General features: G+C 44.6%; 1 protein-coding gene across 4 annotated transcripts in view; it reads left to right on the top strand.

Moving 5' to 3' along the window:
- Positions 1-18,417, top strand: part of pag1 (phosphoprotein membrane anchor with glycosphingolipid microdomains 1) — a 91,671-nt gene that overhangs the window by 12,971 nt on the left and 60,283 nt on the right. For 2 of the 4 annotated variants that reach the window (XM_024441054.2, XM_024441053.2), the window contains exon 2: positions 16,789-16,909. The exons of the other annotated variants lie outside the window; for them this stretch is intronic. The gene's annotated coding sequence lies outside the window, so the exon portion shown is untranslated. The remainder of the gene's footprint in view (positions 1-16,788; positions 16,910-18,417) is intronic. 4 annotated transcript variants of the gene reach the window in all.

Below are 18,417 nucleotides of genomic sequence, written 5' to 3'. Positions count from 1 at the left end.
GGGAAACGGCTTTGTTATCTAGCTGGGGCATATTAATAGAAAACGTAGGAAAACAACATGTAACACAGGCCCTCTCTCAACCCCAGTCCCAGTTCAGTTAGGCAGTGCTATTCAGTGGACAGTGGACATGCTAGTCCACATCTTTTTATAGTTGGACCTTAGAAGCACTCAGGCTCAATATCAAACACTAAATCAAGAAGCTCGATATCATTGATGAAAAATCAATGATATGATATGGGCAACAGTGTACCTCACCTGGTTGTCCAGGAATGATCTGATTTGAGGCGAGTCTGGTCTGGAGCAACAAACTGCCTGTATCAGAGTCATACAGTGCATTCGCAAAGTATTCAGACCCCTTGACCTTTTCCACATATTGTTACGGTACAGCCTTATTCTAACATGGGTTAAATGGTTTTTTCCTCATCAATCTACACACAATACCACATAATGACACCGCAAAATATGTTTTTAGACATTTCTGCAAATGTGTGTGTGTGTGTATAAAACGGATTACATTTACATAAGCATTCAGACCCTTTACTCAGTACTTTGTTGAAGCACATTTAGTGGTGATTACAGCATCAAGTCTTCTTGGGTATGACACTACAAGCTTGGCACACCTGTATTTGGGGAGTTTCTCCCATTTTTCTCTGCTGATCCTCTCAAGCTCTGTCAGGTTGGATGGGGAGCGTCGCTGCACAGGTCTCTCCAGAGATGTTAGATCGGGTTCAAGTCCGGGCTCTGGCTGGGCCACTCAAGGACATTCAGAAACTTGTCCCCAAGTCACTCCTGTGTTGTCTTGGCTGTGTGCTTAGGGTCGTTGTCCTGTTGGCTAGTCTCCCAGTCCCTGCCGGTAAAAAACATCCCCACAGCATGATGCTGCCCCCATTATGCTTCATCGTAGGGATGGTGCCAGGTTTCCACCAGACGTGATGCTTGGCATTCAGGACAAAGAGTTCAATCTTGTTTCTCATGGTCAGAGTCCTTTAGGTTCGTTTTGGCAAACTCCAAGCAGGCTGTCATGTGCCTTTTACTGAAGAGTGGCTTCCGTTTGGCCACTCTACCATAAAGCCCTGATTGGTGGAGTGCTGCAGAGATGGTTGTCCTTCTGGAAGGTTCTCCCATCTCCACAGAGGAACTCTGGAGCTTTGTCAGAGTGTCCATTGGGTTCTTGGTCACCTCCCTGACCAAGGCCCTTCTCTCCCGATTGCTCAGTTTGGCTGGGCGGCCAGTTCTAGGAAGAGTCTTGGCGATTCCTAACTTCTGTCATTTAAGAATTATTGAGGTCACTGTGTTCTTGGGGACCTTCAATGCTGCAGACATTTTTTGGTACCCTTCCCCAGATCTGTGCCTTGACACAATCCTGTCTCGGAGCTCTATGACAATTCCTTCGACCTCATGTCTTGGTATTTGCTCTGACATGCACTGTGAACTGTGGGACCTAGACAGGTGTGTGCCTTTCCAAATCTTGTCCAATCAATTGAATTTTCCACAGGTGGACTCCAATCAAGTTGTAGAAACATCTCAATTTTGAGTCTCATAGCAAAGGGTCTGAATACTTGTGTAAATAATGTATTTCTGTTTTTAATTTAATTAGCAAAAATGTCTAAAAACCTGTTTTCGCTTTGTTACTATGGGGTATTGTGTGTAGATTGAGGAAAACTATTAATTTAATACATTTTAGAATAAGATTGTAATGTAACAATGTGGAAAAGAGGTAAGGGGTCTGAATACCTCCCGAATGCAATGTATTTAAAAAATAATCTCTAACATATCTTTATGTTCTATTTAATGTGAGCAGAAACAGGAAGACTTGGAAGGGATCACCCCTGGGTCAACTGTCTGGTTACTGTATGTAGTGTTGTACGGTGTGTGAGAGAGAGCCTTCATATTAATAATTCATCTGGTAATACAGTAGTAATACAGAGCCCATTTCACCAGAGAGAGTGTTCATATATCTGTTTCCCCTCAAAGTGCAGCAGTAACATGAGAAGGACAGCAAGGGATTATCCACCTCCCTCCCTTCACTGGGCAGATTGTTTACTGATGTTAGCCATCAAGGGAATTTACTCTCTTCTCCTCACTCTCCAAAGACATAGGGCTCATTGAGTAAATCTGTGGCTGGCCGTTTGCCAAAGAGGACAACGGGGAAGCATATTTACAGATTGTCCGCTTTGGCAAACAACCCAGCCACGGATTTACTCAATGAGCCCTATGTGTTTGTTTACTGACGTTCTCGTTCCTCTCCAATCTGCCACTCATAGAGGAGATGGCCATGGGAGGGGGGGTGTGACTTTTTGACTTTCTTTAATGATACATCCTCATTTCATTAAAACGTCACCCCACCCACCCCCCTTTAAAAAAAACTAATATCCCCTGTACTGCATGCTCTCCTTGCCCTCTATCCCATGATACATAACACCAGAAATCACAATAACCAAAACCTCACTACTTCTAGCCAACCCATCTTCCCCAGCTGGACAGAGCCCCCCTCCCCGCCCGACACACCATATCTCCTGAAACATCTCCATACTTTTTATCATTCTATAGAACTCAAATTCTACCCTAAGGTGCACAGAGATCATACCATTAAATAATAGTAAAGGGTCTGTTATCCCCCACCTTTGACCCTGTTCCTCCTTGTTAGCCAAATAGCCAACTTTGCCTGAGCAAACAGAAAACTCAACAACACACATTTGGCCATTTCCTTATTCTAATACCTGTATCCCATTATAAACATCCCAACAGTAAACTCCACCCTCAGCATCTCACACAGACGTTCCAACAGAACGCACACAGAAAACACATGAGTCACAGATTCACCCATGACACAGAAAGTACACCCCTGTCTGAATCCCAGGTCGACTTGTGCCAACCAGCTGTTAGTGGCCAGGGCTCCATGTAGAACCCTCCACTGGAGGTCTCCTGACCTCTTTGGTACTGAGAGTTTGTAGAGCCCCCTCCATCTAAAACCCACCATACTCTCCGCCCCACATACCCCCTGCCACTGATGTGCCTTCACTCCTGTTAGGCTCTTAATGTTCCTTACCTTGACACAGAGGTTGTAGAGGGCTTTACCTCCCACCCCTTAAAACTCCCCCAGGCTCAGAGTGTTAAAGTCCTCCAGACCCCCTTGCCAGTCTCCAGTCTCTGCCGTCACCTACAGTGGTGGCCTCTCCCCCTTTGGCTGCTCAAACAGCCCCCTTACCAGCTCAGACAGTGCCTCCTGGACCTCCTCCAGGAATCTCTCCAGCAGCCTAAGATACGTTATTCCTGTTTGTTGTGCCAGGACTTCTGGGGTTTTCCACCCCTCCTCCCCCAGCAGCCGGAGGTCACCCAGCGTTTGTAAACCCGCTGCCATCAGTTGCCTCTGCAGGGTGGCCAACTGAACCGATCTCAAAGGGATGGCTGGGTTGTGGAAGATAGGGCTCTGGGTGTGGGAGGAGCCTGTCTCCACACCCTCTTCTCATGTGGGCCTTAGCAGCTGTCAGACCCTCCGTACTGCAGAGTAAAAATCAGAGAGACCTGCTGTACTCAGCCTCTTCAGCTTCATGAGGAACAGCTGCTGGTCCAACTCTAATCCGCCAGCTCTCCTCAGCAGCGTGCAAGCTGGTTCCCTCCAGCCGACATCGGTATGGAACAGCAGTCTCTGCACCGCCTTTAGTCGGAATGCAGCCACCCTGCTCTCCAGTTCCACCAGGCCCTGTACTCCTTCATGTACGGACATGTACAACACTGCCGCCCTCAGCCAGTGATGGTCTGACCAGAAAAAATCCACCTGCTTGCTTTGCAGGTCTGCGAGCAGACCGGCAGGGGGGTTGAGGACAGCCAGTTTAAGCCACAGGGAAGATACTTCCAGGTTGTTGAATATCAGCACCCTCCCTCTATATGACACTTGGGACAGGAGCCACCTCCAGCTGGCCAGTCTTGACACCACTGCCTGTGACAGCCCCTCACAGTTCTTTCTGACCCACCTCTCCGAGCCCAGTTACACCCCCAAAATGTTTAGCCCTTCACAACCCCACTGCAAACCCCCTGGAAGCAGAGGGGGGCCCTATCCCTCCATGCCCCACATAACAGAGCTTTGCTCTTGCCCCAGTTTAGCTTAGCTGACAAAGCTCCCTCGTACACCTTCAGACTGGTCTCTAGTGCCTGCATATTCTGACCATCCCTAACCATCACAGAAACGTCATCTGGATACGCTGACACTGCAATGCCTATCAACACACTCATCCCTGTCCAGCACGCTCCCTGCAGTCTCCCAAAAAATGCTCAATGGCTAGTGTATATAACTGCCCTGATATACACTATTCACCCAGGCTGGCCTACTGAGGCCCCTCCCACCTTGACCATACAACATCTTCACACAGGCCAAAAACTTTTCCCCAAACACAAACATCACATTAAACAGATACTCATGGTTCACTCTATCAAAAGCCTTATCTTGGTCTAAAGAGACCAGTTCAAAGTTCACATTAGAAACTCTTGACATTTCCAACCCTTCCCTGATTGAAAGAACAAGTTGTCTGTGATTGAACGTCCCAGTACACAAGATGTCTGGTCCTTGTATACTATAGAGTCCAGATGGGATTTCAGTCTGTTAGTGAGGACCTTGAACCTCCAGTTCTTAAGTTCACATAAGTCCCCTTTCTTGGATAGGAGAGTCAGAGCCTCCTGACGACAGCTCATCGGCAACTCTCCTATCCCGAAGCACTCGCGCAAAAGAAGTCCAGTCCAATTATTTTCCAGAATTGTTTTATAAGACTCCACTCCACTGGGACTCCATCGACTCCCGGTACACGGCTGGGGGACATCTGGGTTATGGCCTCTGCCGGTTCATGGGACAACAGAGGAATGTCCATTTCATCCCTCTGTGCCAGAGAGAGCTTAGGGAGTTCTGCAAACAAAACCTGAGCACACATAGGATCACACACTTCTGCCCTATACAACTCAGTATAAAACTCCACAGTCCGCTCCCGCATCTCACCCACCACAGAGGTCACCCGCCCATCAGACAGACGTAGACAATGCATACCCTTGGCTTCACCGCTCTGTCTTTCCAAACCAAAGAAGAAGGAACTGGGAGCATCCATCTCCTTGAGCATAGAGAACTTAGCTCTTACAAGTGCCCCCTTTGCTTTAACCTGGAAAAAACTACCAAGGTCCCTACGTAATTCAGCTAAATTAGTCTGGAGGCCTACATTGCCTTGCCCCACCATCTCTACCTCTACCTCACTAATACAACGCTCTAGTTCCCCCAATACTCTCCTAGCCTCTGAGGATGAGAGCTGTATACTGTTGACAGAAAAGCAGAATTTAGACTTCACATATCCCAAAATTGACTCCGAGACTCATACTCCTCTCTTTGCTGCCCCCACCTTTCCCAAAAGGTCTGGAAACCTGAGCAAAAAGTGGCATCTTGTAAGAGCTTTACATTAAACTTCCAATAGGATGCCTGCCAAGGCCCTGGTGAAATAGACAGCCGAGCCATGGTTATGTAGTGATCTGAAAAACCCACTGGGAGAATGGTGGCGTCCAACAGCCTATTGCTCTGATTCCTGGACATGTAAAATCGATCAAGTCGGGTTGCACTCACCCTAGCCTCAAAATCCTTCACCCATGTATCTTGTGTTGGGATGTATAGTTCTCCAAACATCCATTAGGTCAAACTGATTTAATGATGTCCCTTAACACCACTGAGCCTGAATGAGGCTCCTACCCATTTCTGTCTTACGTAAAATCCATTGTACAGTTCCAGCCCTCGCCGACCACCAGCGTCTTCTCAGGCGCTACCTGTGAGAGTTCCTGTTTAAGACACCCAAACAGAACCCCCTCTCTCTCTCTCTGTGTTAGGCGCATACACATTTATAAGGACAAAACCACGGTTGTTAATTTCTGATTCTACTACAAGCGGTCTACCCATTCACAACTCTTTTGAGGAGCACATTTTTACCACCAGACCCGGTACAAAAAGGATTGCCACCCCTGCACTAACATTTGTTCCATGGCTCAGCACACTTTCCCCTTTCCACCAGAGCCCTCAATCTACTTTATTCAGCACATTAATATGCGTCTCCGACAGAAACAACACCTGTACTTTTTGGGGTTTTACATATTCACCCAACACACTCCTCTTTCCCGCAGCTCTGGCGCCATTTATATTGAGCGAGCCGACCCAAAGAGTCTCCATAAAAAGTAGGAGAAAAGCCAGCAAAGAAAGAGACCAATAGCAAAGCTCAAAAAGCGCCAGTGCCAGAAAGAAACTATACATCTAAACAGTGTCTGAAGGTAGACCTTTACCTACGGTCGTGACCCACTTCCTCAACCTAAAACGTTTCCTGGGTGAGAGGACACCATGCCCCTCATTTTTCATAGCATGTTGTGCTGATCTAACAAACTTTCCCGGATCACAAAAAAGCTTAAATGTTAACCTTTTTCCCTTTAGTCTCTTCCAGGTACCTTGACAGTTCACTCACTATATACTTTGACCCCTCTGCCTGACTGGCTGTCAGCTTTGGAGCAATTGAGGAGGAGTCTGAAAAGAAAGCCTCCTCATGTCCCATCCTGACCACCTGCCTTTCCTCTCTAGTTGCCCCCCCCCCAGCACCAGACAAAGGTTATTTGGTGCCTTTGACCACACCAGCCTCTCCCCTCATACCTCCTTTCTTCTCCGTTTTCCTCTTCCGCTTGACACCCTCCTCCACCCCCCTAGTCTCTTACCCTTCCCCACTATACTCTCCTCATCCACTAGCATAACCTGACTAGACTCAGCCTCATCTACACCAGCATCCATGACATGACTAGACCCAGCCTCATCTACACCACCTTCCATAACATGACTAGACCCAGCCTCATCTACACCACCATCCATGACATCACTAGACCCAGCCTCATCTACACCACCATCCATGACATGACTAGACCCAGCCTCATCTACACCACCTTCAATAACATGACTAGACCCAGCCTCATCTACACCACCATCCATGACATCACTAGACCCAGCCTCATCTACACCACCTTCAATAACATGACTAGACCCAGCCTCATCTACACCACCATCCATGACATGACTAGACCCAGCCTCATCTACACCAAAATCTATAGTCTGACTAGACCCAGACTCATCTACACCACCATCCATGACATGACTAGACCCAGCATCATCTACAGCACCATCCATGACATGACTAGACCCAGCATCATCTACACCACCATCCATGACATGACTAGACCCAGCCTCATCTACACCAAAATCTATAGTCTGACTAGACCCAGCCTCATCTACAACACCATCCATGACATGACTAGACCCAGCATCATCTACAGCACCATCCATGACATGACTAGACCCAGCATCATCTACACCACCATCCATGACATGACTAGACCCAGCCTCATCTACACCACCATCTGTAGCATGATAGAGAACAGAGAGATGAACCTGGAGAAGAGCCTCCTAAGCAAGCTGGTCCTTGGGCTCTGTTCACAAACACAAACAGACCTGGCTCTCAAGAGAAGACAGGCTATGTGCACACTGCCCACAAAATGAGGTGGAAACTGAGCTGCACTTCCTAACCTCCTGCCAAATGTTTGACCATATTAGAGATACACATTTCCCTCAGATTACACAGATCCGCAAATAATTCGAAAACAAACCCAACTTTGATAAACTCCCATATCTACTGGGTGAAATACCACAGTGTGCCATCACAGCAGCAAGATTTGTGACCTGTTGCCACAAGAAAAGGGCAACCAGTGAATAACAAATACCATTGTAAATACAACCCATATTTATGTTTATTTATTTTCCCTTTTGTACTTAAACTATTTGCACATTATTACAACACTGTATATTGACAATTACATTTCAAATGTCTTTATTCTTTTGGAACTTCTGTGAATGTAATGTTTACTGTTAATTTTTATTGTTTATTTCACTTTTGTTTATTATCTACTTCACTTGCTTTGGCAATGTTAACATATGTTTCCCATGCCAATAAAGCCCTTGAATTGAATTGAATTGAGAGAGGGCAAATGCATGCATGGCTGGGCGATATTGCATAAAAAAAAAAAATCTCTATTTTTTTTTCTAATTTATGGGAGATTCACAATATACAGTACCAGTCAAAAGTTTGGACACCTACTTATTACAGGGTTTTTCTTTATTTTTGCTATTTTCTACATTGTAAAATAATAGTGAGACATCAAAACTAAAAATCAAAAATAACACATGAAATCATGTAGAGTTACCTCTGATGCAGAGGATAAGTTCATTAGAGTTACCAGCCTCAGAAATTGCAGCCCAAATAAATGCTTCACAGAGTTCAAGTAAGAGACACATCTCAACATCAACTCTTCAGAGGAGGCTGCATGAATCAGGCCTTCATGGTTGAATTGCTGCAAAGAAACCAATAGTAAAGGACACCAATAAGAAGAGAGATGCTTGGGCCAAGAAACATGAGCAATGAACATTAGACCTGGTGGAAATCTGTCCTTTGGTCTGATGGGGTCTAAATTTGAGATTTTTGGTTCCAACCACTGTGTCTTTGTAAGATGCAGAGTAGGTGAACGGATGATCTCCGCATGTGTGGTTCCCACCGTAAAGCATGGAGGAGGAGGTGTGGCGGTGCTTTGCTGGTGACACTGTCTGATTTATTTAGAATTCAAGGCACACTTAACCAGCATGTCTACCACAGCATTCTGCAGTGATATGCCATCACATCTGGTTTGCACTCAGTGGGACTATCATTTGTTTTTCAACAGGACAATGACCCAACACACCTCCAAGCTGTGTAAGGGCTATTTGACCAAGAAGGAGAGTGATGGAGTGGTACATCAGATGACCTGGCCTCCACAATCACCCAACCTCAAACCAATTAAGATGGTTTGCGATGAGTCGGACCGCAGAGTGAAGGAAAAGCAGCCAACAAGTGCTCAGCATATGTGGGAACTCCAAGACAGTTGGGAAAGCATTCCTGGTGATGCTGGTTGGAGAATTCCAAGTGTGCAAAGCTGTCATCAAAGCAAAAGGTGGCTACTTTGAATAATCTCCAATATAAAATATATTTTGATTTGGATAACACTTTTTTTTGGTTAATACATGATTCCATATGTATTATTTCATAGTATTGATATCTTCACTATTATTCTACAATGTAGAAAATTGTAAAAATAAAGGAAAATCCTGGAATGAGTAGGTGTGTCAACTTTTGACTGGTACTGTATCAGATTGATTTTATTCTCTAAATAAGCATTGTTGTACAACTAAGGGTAAAGTACACAACATTTCAAAAAGTCAGCAATAATCTAATGAATTAAGGGCTTGTAAAGTTACACCTAGGCTAAATATTAGCCTTTCACAACCATAAGACCTACTAATATTTAAATTATTTATTTTTTTGCAATAATCTTTGATCTGGCTTTCAAGTGTGTCTGGAAATGCCCCTTTTTGTTAAAAATGTAAATAGAAGCATGCATAATGCACATTGACTAATAACTTCTTGTAGCAGGCGTTAGGATATGGAAAATGAACACGGGTCTCATCAACAATCTCAAGCCCACGTGCTAGAGATTAGCCGGCTAATCTTTATATTGTAGCCAACTTGGATCTATTTGCTAGCTAACAAGGTAGAACAGTTGAATTGGTATGAACACACCCTTCTGTCCGTCTCCAACTGTTTGAACAGCATGCTAGCCTGTCCACTTTGTTCAGATGTTGAAATCAAGTGGCCTACCTTATTTCTCAGAATGAGAACGAGTTTCCAGTTCCTTATATAGTTGTGCTTTATGCTTATTGCACATTTATAAAACACAGACTATATAGCTAGTTTAACAGTCTTTGGCTAAAATGCTGCTAGCAGTATCTCAATTTTCCAGAGTCAATGTTCAGTAATGCTCTTGTTTTAATCGTGTCTGCTCTGCACGCAATTTGAGTAGTTGCGACATAAAACGGCTGTCATTAAAAAAAGTGAACTTCTTGTCTATTACAGTAAAATAATGTATCCATGTGTTGTGGTGTGTATATGACCTGTTCTGTTGGACCAAACCTCAAATCCAAATTACGAGTTGAAACCGCTTGTCAGCGAGGAAGATGTGATCTCTCAACTTTGTTGGCGTGAGAGGCAGGGGGAGGGGCTTGGTGTGTGTGTGTAAACCATAGAAGAAGAAGCAAAGCGCTATAATCTGTTCAAAATAAGGCCAATGCATTGCTATGGGCTTATTTTGGACCTAAACTTGTCGCCTGCCTCACAGCCTTTGGGACAACGACTCCCATTGTTAGGGCGGAGACGTGCATCTCATCATTATATACAGATCTCTGGTGTAAATGGGAAGGTGCACACAGCACAGAGGAGCGAAGGAGACGAGACAAATTGCAACATGAGAACAAGCGGACAAAAGAAAAAATATTTTATATACACTGCATTCGAAAAGTATTCAGACCCCTTCACTTTTTCCATATTTTGTTACATTACCGCCTTATTCTAAATTTCATTTAAAATATGTCTTTATCAATCTACACACACTACCTCATAATGACAAAGCAAAAACAGAAATACCTTATTTACAAAAGTATTCAGGCCCTTTGCTATGAGACTCGAAATCGAGCTCAGGTTCATTCTGTTTCCATTGATCATCCTTGAGATGGTTCTACAACTTCATTGGAGTCCAACTATGGTAAATTCAGTTGATTCAACATGATTTGGAAAGGCGCACACCTGTCTAGGTCCCACAGTTGACAGTGCATGTCAGAGCAAATACCAAGACATGAGGTCAAAGGAATTGTCCGTAGAGCTCCAAAACAGGATTGTGTTGAGGCACAGATCTGAGGAAGGGTACCAAAACAGTTCTGCAGCATTGAAAGTCCCCAAGAACACAGTGGCCTCCATCATTCTTAAATGGAAGACGTTTGGAACCGCTCTTCTCAGAGCTGGCTGCCCGGCCAAACTGAGCAAACGAGGGTGAAGGGCCTTGGTCAGGGAGGTGACCAAGAACCCGATGGTCACTCTGACAGAGCTCCAGAGTTCTTCTGTGGCGATGAGAGTACCTTCCAGAAGGACAACCATCTCTGCAGCACTCCACCAATCAGGCCTTTATGGTAGAGTGGCCTGACGGAAGCCCCTCCTCAGTAAAAGGCACATGACAGCCTTCTTGGAGTTAGCCATAAGGCACCTAAAGGTCTCAGACCACGAGAAACAACATTCTCTGGCCTTAGTAAACCAAGATTGAACTCTTTGTCCTGAATGCCAAGCGTCACATCTGGTGGAAACCTGGCACCATCCCTACGGGGAAGCGTGGTGGTGGCGGCATCATGCTGTGGGGACGTTTTTCAGTGGCAGGGACTGGGAGACTAGTCAGGATCAAAGGAAAAATTAACGGCGCAAAGTACAGAGATCCTTCATGAAAACCTGCTTTAAAGCGCTCAGGACCTCAGACTAGGGTGAAGGGTCACCTTCCAACAGGACAATAACCCTAAGCACACAGCCAAGATAACGCAGGAGGGGCTTCGGGACAAGTCTCTGAATGTCCTTGATTGGCCCAGCCAGAGCCCGGACTTGAACATGATCGAACATCTCTGGAGAGACCTGAAAATAGCTGTGCGGCAACACACCCCATCCAACCTGACAGAGCTTGAGATGATCTGTAGAGAAGAATTGTTGAAACTCCCCAAATACAGGTGTGCCAAGCTTGTAGCGTCATACCCACGAAGACTGAAGGCTGTAATCACTGCCAAAGGTGCTTCAACAAAGTATTGAGTAAAGGGTCTGAATACTTATGTAAACGTGATATTTCATTCTTTTGTGTATGTATATATATATATATGTATATATATCTATATATATACATACATATCTATATCTAAATATATCTAAATATATATCTATATATATATATATATCTAAATAAATGTCTAAACCTGTTTTTGCTTTGTCATTATGCGGTGTTGTGTGTAGATTGAAGGGGAAATCCATTTGAATCCATTTTAGAATAAGGCTGTAGCGTGAGAACATTTTTAAAAAGTTAAGGGGTCTGAATACATTCCGAATGCACTGTATCACCCAGCCTTATCGAGACGATGAGATTATTATGGATAAGAGTATGTATATTTTGTATTTGTATCAAGCGGCAGCCAATCATCGATCATCATGTCACCAGAATAAGACCCTCGATATTTATTGTGAAGGAGCATCAAGCTCATCACCTTGCACTGTCACAATTCTGCGATGTTCATCTTTTATTTAATCTGTAGCCTAATAAACTGCATGGTTTCCCGAGTCGTAGTGGGAGGACCACTCATCATATCATCACGTGAATAAAAATAGATTTCGATATGATGGTTATTATTTAAATATTTGTGCATAAAGGTGTTTCCACCGTCATTTCTCGCATAATTAATTTTACAGAAACAAAAACATCCCACCGTGGCAAATGAACAAAATATCTGTTGGCATTTATTCAATTACACAATCTTCCTGTTGCCATCACATCTGCCATCATTTTTATACGATATGACTTTACTCGCATAAAAACTGTATGGAAACATGGTTAGTGTTAAACAAGAGTACTAGATACAATTCTCCATAGTTGAGTGTGAGCTAGGTTCTTCACAATTAGAAAAATATCCCCCTAAAAATGATTTGTCCTTGGTCACAAAAGCCCTTTTAACGTTTAACCAACTATGTAAGAATATAGGAATGTATTTATCAAACACATACATCAACCATCGGGGAGGGGGGGTTTGGAGTGGACAGGAAATGTAGTGGAATGAAAGATGTCTGTGTGTGTCTTGTGATAATGCTGGCAATCTCTCAGGACTAGAGATGGAGGGAGTGCTGGAAGAAGAGAGATTAGAAAAGAGGAGAGGGGGATATTGAAAAAGAGGAGGCACGCAGCAAGAAGGGACTGTGCTGCAGTGAGCAGCAACAAAAAGGTTCTGAACTCAAGCAGGGCCAGAAAACCTCCTCAGAATACTGAACGACTGAAGAGGAAAGGAGAGGAAAGCTCAGGCCAAAACGAAAGAATGGTGATTTTACAACATTCTAGTTCATTTGAGTGCATTCTAGTATGTTGTTGTGCATTCTTTTCAAGTTCACTGGCCTTTAGAAGGGAGAAGGGTGGTAGTTTAATCATCTATAATGCAATGCATGACTAAACACTGGGAATAGGGAAGGATGTTCTGTTCTTTCTTTCGGAACAGGAGACACAGATTATTGGAATGAAAAGGAGATGTGAAACAGAAAGACGAGGGAGGAGAATTAAGCAGAAAACGGGAGAGAGAGGAGACGGTATGAGGGTTGAGGTTCATGATTAGGTATCCGACAAAGCATTTGTTTTGTTCATAGGGGATGGGAATGTTAGGGAATGGGACTGTTATTGTATGGGAACACATGATCATTCAGGAAGAAAGGTTATGATGAAGATGGCAGGAAAGGATCCAATGGGAACTACTTGGACAGGAAGTGAGTAGAGGAAATCCAGTTGTAATCAAACTTGCTGCATGCTGATTGGATAAGGACAGCAAGAGACCTTAGACCTCCACTGCTGTCTCTGCAATATGTGCTTGGGTATGTGAAACAACACTATCCAGTAATATTTCACACTGTGTGCATGTGTGCGCGTGCGTCCGTCCGTCCATCACTCTGGGTGTAGAAGGGACATATTCATCTGGCTTTCACTCATCAGGGATGTTGTGACACTCACACTGAGCATCAGTAAGATTCCAGGCACTTCAGTTGATGTCATGAGCAAAACCTTTTTTGGCAGCTCCCCTCTCTGTCCTCTTTTACACCGCTCCAGTTTTAATGTTTAATGTTACCAAAACACTGACAGCGGCTGATGAGGGCTGGATTAAAGTTAAGCTGTCAACCATTTCGAGATACATTTGGTCATGTAGTGTGTGTGGACACCTGCTCCTCGAACGTCTCATTCCAAAATCATGGGCATTAATATGGAGTTGGTCCAGGCTTTGTTGCTATAACAGCCTCCACTCTTCTGGTAAGGCTTTCCACTAGATGTTGGAACATTGCTGCGGGGACCGGCTTTGGGCACCGATGTTGGCCGATTAGGCCTGGCTCACAGTCCGCATTTCAATTCATCCCAAAGGTGTTCGATGGGGTTGAGGTCAGGGCTCTGTGCAGGCCAGTCAAGTTCTTTCACACCGATCTCAACAAACCATTTTCTGTATGGTCCTTGATTTGTGCAAGGGGGCATTGTCATGCTGAAACAGACAAGGGCCTTCCCCAAACTGTTGCCACAAAGTTGGAAGCACAGAATCATCTAGAATGTCATTGTATGCTGTAGCATTAAGATTTCCCTTCACTGGAACTAAATGGTGAACAAATAGCTGGGCTGATAGCGTTGACTGGGGACCTGAACCATGAAAAAGAGCCCCAGACCATTGTTGACACTATGCATTCGGGCAGGTAGCGTTGTCCTGGCATCCTCCAAACTCAATTTTGTCTGTTGGACTGTAAGATGGTGAAATGTGGTTCATCACTCCAGAGAACGCATTTACACCACTCCAACCATCGCTTGGCATTGCGCATGGTGATCTTAGGCTTGTATGCGGCTGCTCGGCCATGGAAACCCATTTCATGATGTTCATGACAAACAGTTATTGTGCTGATGTTGCTTCCAGAGGCAGTGTGCAACTCTAGTGAGCGTTGTAACCCGAAGAAGAACAATGTTTATGTGCTACGCACTTCAGCACTCGGCGGTCCCGTTCTGTGAGCTTGTGTGTCCTAACACTTTGCGGCTGAGCTGTTGTTACTCCTAGACATTTCCACTTCACAATAACAACACTTACAGTTGACCGGGGCAGCTCTAGCAATGCAGAAAGTTGACAAACTGACTTTTTGGAAAGGTAGCATCCTATGACGGTGCCACGTTGAAAGTCACCATTCTACTGGCAATTTTTTGTCTCTGGAGTTTGCATGGCTGTGTGCTCGGTACACCTGTCAGCAATGGCTGAAATGGACGAATCCACTAATTTAAAGGGGTGTCCACATACTTTTGTGTTTGTGTATATACAGTGTATTTTAGGAGGTTTTCAACCACAACTGTGAAAAAGAACTTTAACTCAAAAACTAAGCAGGTTCTATGTTATACTCTATAGACCTGTGCTGAGTGTTTTGGAATGTCTCACTCCTTTAGCCTACAGTATATGTCCTGATTCATGTCCCCCTCAGACCACCACACCCCTCAGCTGCTCTCTTCTCCCAGCATGGTCAGTCTCTCAACCTGCTCCACACAGCCCCCACCCCATTGTTAGATTGTCCCATGTTGCTCTTATCCAGCGAGCGCGCACTCCAGATGGGAATCTGTTTGTGAATAGGCCCAGCAAATTGCAGTTCTTGTCTTGTCGAGTGATTGTGTGATGAATAGCTTGTACCTCATGGCCATCGATCCATCTCTCTTCTATAGGCATCTTATTGACTGACTGTCTGGCTGTAACTCTCACCTTGTATAATCACATAGTATTGACAGGGCTATGTGTCTGTCTGGCTGTAACTCTCACCTTGTATAATCACATAGTATTGACAGGGCTATGTGTCTGTCTGGCTGTAACTCTCACCTTGTATAATCACATAGTATTGACAGGGCTATGTGTCTGTCTGGCTGTAACTCTCACCTTGTATAATCACATAGTATTGACAGGGCTATGTGTCTGTCTGGCTGTAACTCTCACCTTGTATAATCACATAGTATTGACAGGGCTATGTGTCTGTCTGACTGGCTGTCTCTTTCTCTATTTTTCTCACTCTTTCTCTCTCTAGATCTGGGAAGAAATCCCTCTTGTCAGTCTCTCTTGGTGTGGACGAGAGGTTAAGGTCTGTTCAGTCTGTCATTTCATCCTTCTTCTTTTCTCTGTCTCCATGGGTGATGGGGTTGCTAGGTGATGGATGGACAGGTTGGCGTGGCGGCCTTGTGTGCCAGCAGGGCACTCAGTGTCACGGTAGGGTACTCCATCTCGGAGAAAGGGAGAGGGAGAGAATGGGGGGGAGAGAGTTTTGAAGTTACACGGCAACACTTTTCTTTCGCTGTCGTCCAATCGATTAGTTCATGCTCGATAGAAAACAGTCTAGCTACTTTTTCCTGTTCCTGTTTGTCAGATTTAAAATGTGATATTTACAATATGTTTAGATGTTGACTTCCTATCTGTACTGTGTGGAGTTCAGTTTAACTTAACGTAGTGTACTGTACGGAACATCAGAGACAGAGAGAGATGTCTGGGGCATGTCAACCCCTGGGATATCCTTGGCAGCTGTGGTGTTGGCGGAGTAAAGGATTATGGGAGATGAGCAGCAGTACCCATAGCTTTCCCAGTAGGCTTTCTGTGTGTGCGTGCTTTACTCGCTGCTGTGGCGTCTGCAACAGCTGGGGTCTGGTTAGTCACACAGCCGCAGCAGTACACACACACACACACAGTTCAGACAGTCACACATACACACCTGCAATCCCTACATACTGTATCTGACAGATGTGTGACTTTAAAAAGCAACCATTATGATAGATAACATCGGCTCTGTTCTGTCTTTTTGAAAGGATCCTCTTTGACTTTTGGAAACGGACAACCACACTTTTCAGTCTCCTATTGATTTCCATGAATGCCTCGTTCCTTTCTCCTCTGTGTGAACTAGGCATACTGTAACTCAGTGAGATGTTCAATGTCACTTACAGCATTTCTGTTGTCGTACCGTTTATTCTTTGAGTACCCAAAACAATTTACAAGGCTGCTGTGAATCCATCATCAGTGATTGTGTGTGTATCTCGTATTCTCCTCTGCAGGGCCACACTTCAAGGCTTTGTTTACTGTGGTCATAACTCCATCCAAGGCTCCTGTGTGCCTTGTCATCTGTACAGCCTATTACTGTGACACGAGCCTGGCCCGCCAGACTGATAGCAAGAGGTAGGTGTGTGTGAGTGTGTGTGGAATTTAATACCAGTGTTCTGGGAGTATCAGCAATCCAGATCTTCGAGTGTTAAGCCAATGCTGTCTATCCCTCCCTTGAACATGAACTCAGGTTTAATGTCCTTAGAGAGACATATTAGATATTCCTTTTATAATTTTTTACACTTTTACCCCACTTTCGTGGTATCCAATTGGTAGTTTGTCTTGTCTCATCGCTGCAATTCCCCTACGGACTCGGGAGAAGTGAAAGTCGAGAGTCATGCTTCCACCGAAACACGACCCTGCCAAGCCGCACTGCTTCTTGACACATTGCTGGCTTAACCCGGAAGCCAGCCACACCAATGTGTCGGAGGAAACACCGCCCAACTGACGAACAAAGTCCGCTTGCAGGTGCCCGGACCGCCACAAGGGGTCGCTAGAGCAGAATGAGACAAGGAGATCCCGGCCAGCCAAACCCTTCCCTAACCCGAACGATGCTGGGCCAATTAATTCTGCACCGCCTCATGGGTCTCGGCTGTGACGCGAACCCAGGGTTGTAGTGACGCATCAGCACTGCAACAGTGCCTTAAAACGGTGTGCCACCTGGCAGGCCCCCATATTAGATATTTTTAAGGCTTGTTACATGCTAACCACACCGCTTGCGTTACACGTGTGAGCATTGCAAAATAAATGTACACATACATGTTATTCAATCATTTCATCCAAACTGCTCTCGTGCGTCAACGAGCGTCTGCATAGCCAGGTGCTAAAATAGAACATGAGCTATTTTTTACGCTTGATGCAAGTTCCGCCTCTCCCATCTCCTCATTGGTTTTTAGGAGCATATACCCACGTGGGTGATTGAAAGATGAACTGAGGTCCACACTCCAGTCCAGTTGGTGGTGGTAATGCACCTTAAAGTTGGTTGCGAACCACCATATAAAGTCCAAAGAAGAAGAAGAAGCCTGAAGGAGGAGAGATTACTCGAAACTAACTAGGTTTACCTTTTTATCTGAGGATTAATTGTCGAAGTAGAGGACCTTGTGCATTTCAGGTAAAATAACAACCCAATGTTTATATCCCAGGACAAATGAACTAGCAACAGCAAGCAAGCTAGCTAAATGACCATGAATGTTTCATGCGTTTTGACATGTCCCCAAATTAATATAGGTGGTTCAGAGTTCGTTTTTATATTTGAACCTGCGTGTCCTGATGGCGTCTGGTGTGGATGGACAACATGCACACGCAGCATGTTAGAGGTCAGTAGAATGTAGATAGAGAATAGAGACAGATCCAGGAATAGAGAGGTCTTTATTGAATCATCTTCCTGAACGATAGCCAGCAAGTTCATTCATTATTTATGAAAATATCAGTCTGGGATGGTTGCAAGTGAATAGCAACTAACTGTAATGTGTTTTCTTTGCCCGTTGCATGTTTTAATAGGGTCTTACATCAGTTATATTAAATTAACAAATAGTGTGTATTAAAAACAACAGCATTGTAGAATCTGTTCAGAAGGGGTTCAA

This window comes from Oncorhynchus tshawytscha, linkage group LG13 (assembly GCF_018296145.1).
Source record: "Oncorhynchus tshawytscha isolate Ot180627B linkage group LG13, Otsh_v2.0, whole genome shotgun sequence".
Lineage (NCBI taxonomy): Eukaryota > Metazoa > Chordata > Actinopteri > Salmoniformes > Salmonidae > Oncorhynchus > Oncorhynchus tshawytscha.
Note: the sequence above shows the minus strand (reverse complement) of the source record. Positions and strands in the feature narration are given on the sequence as shown.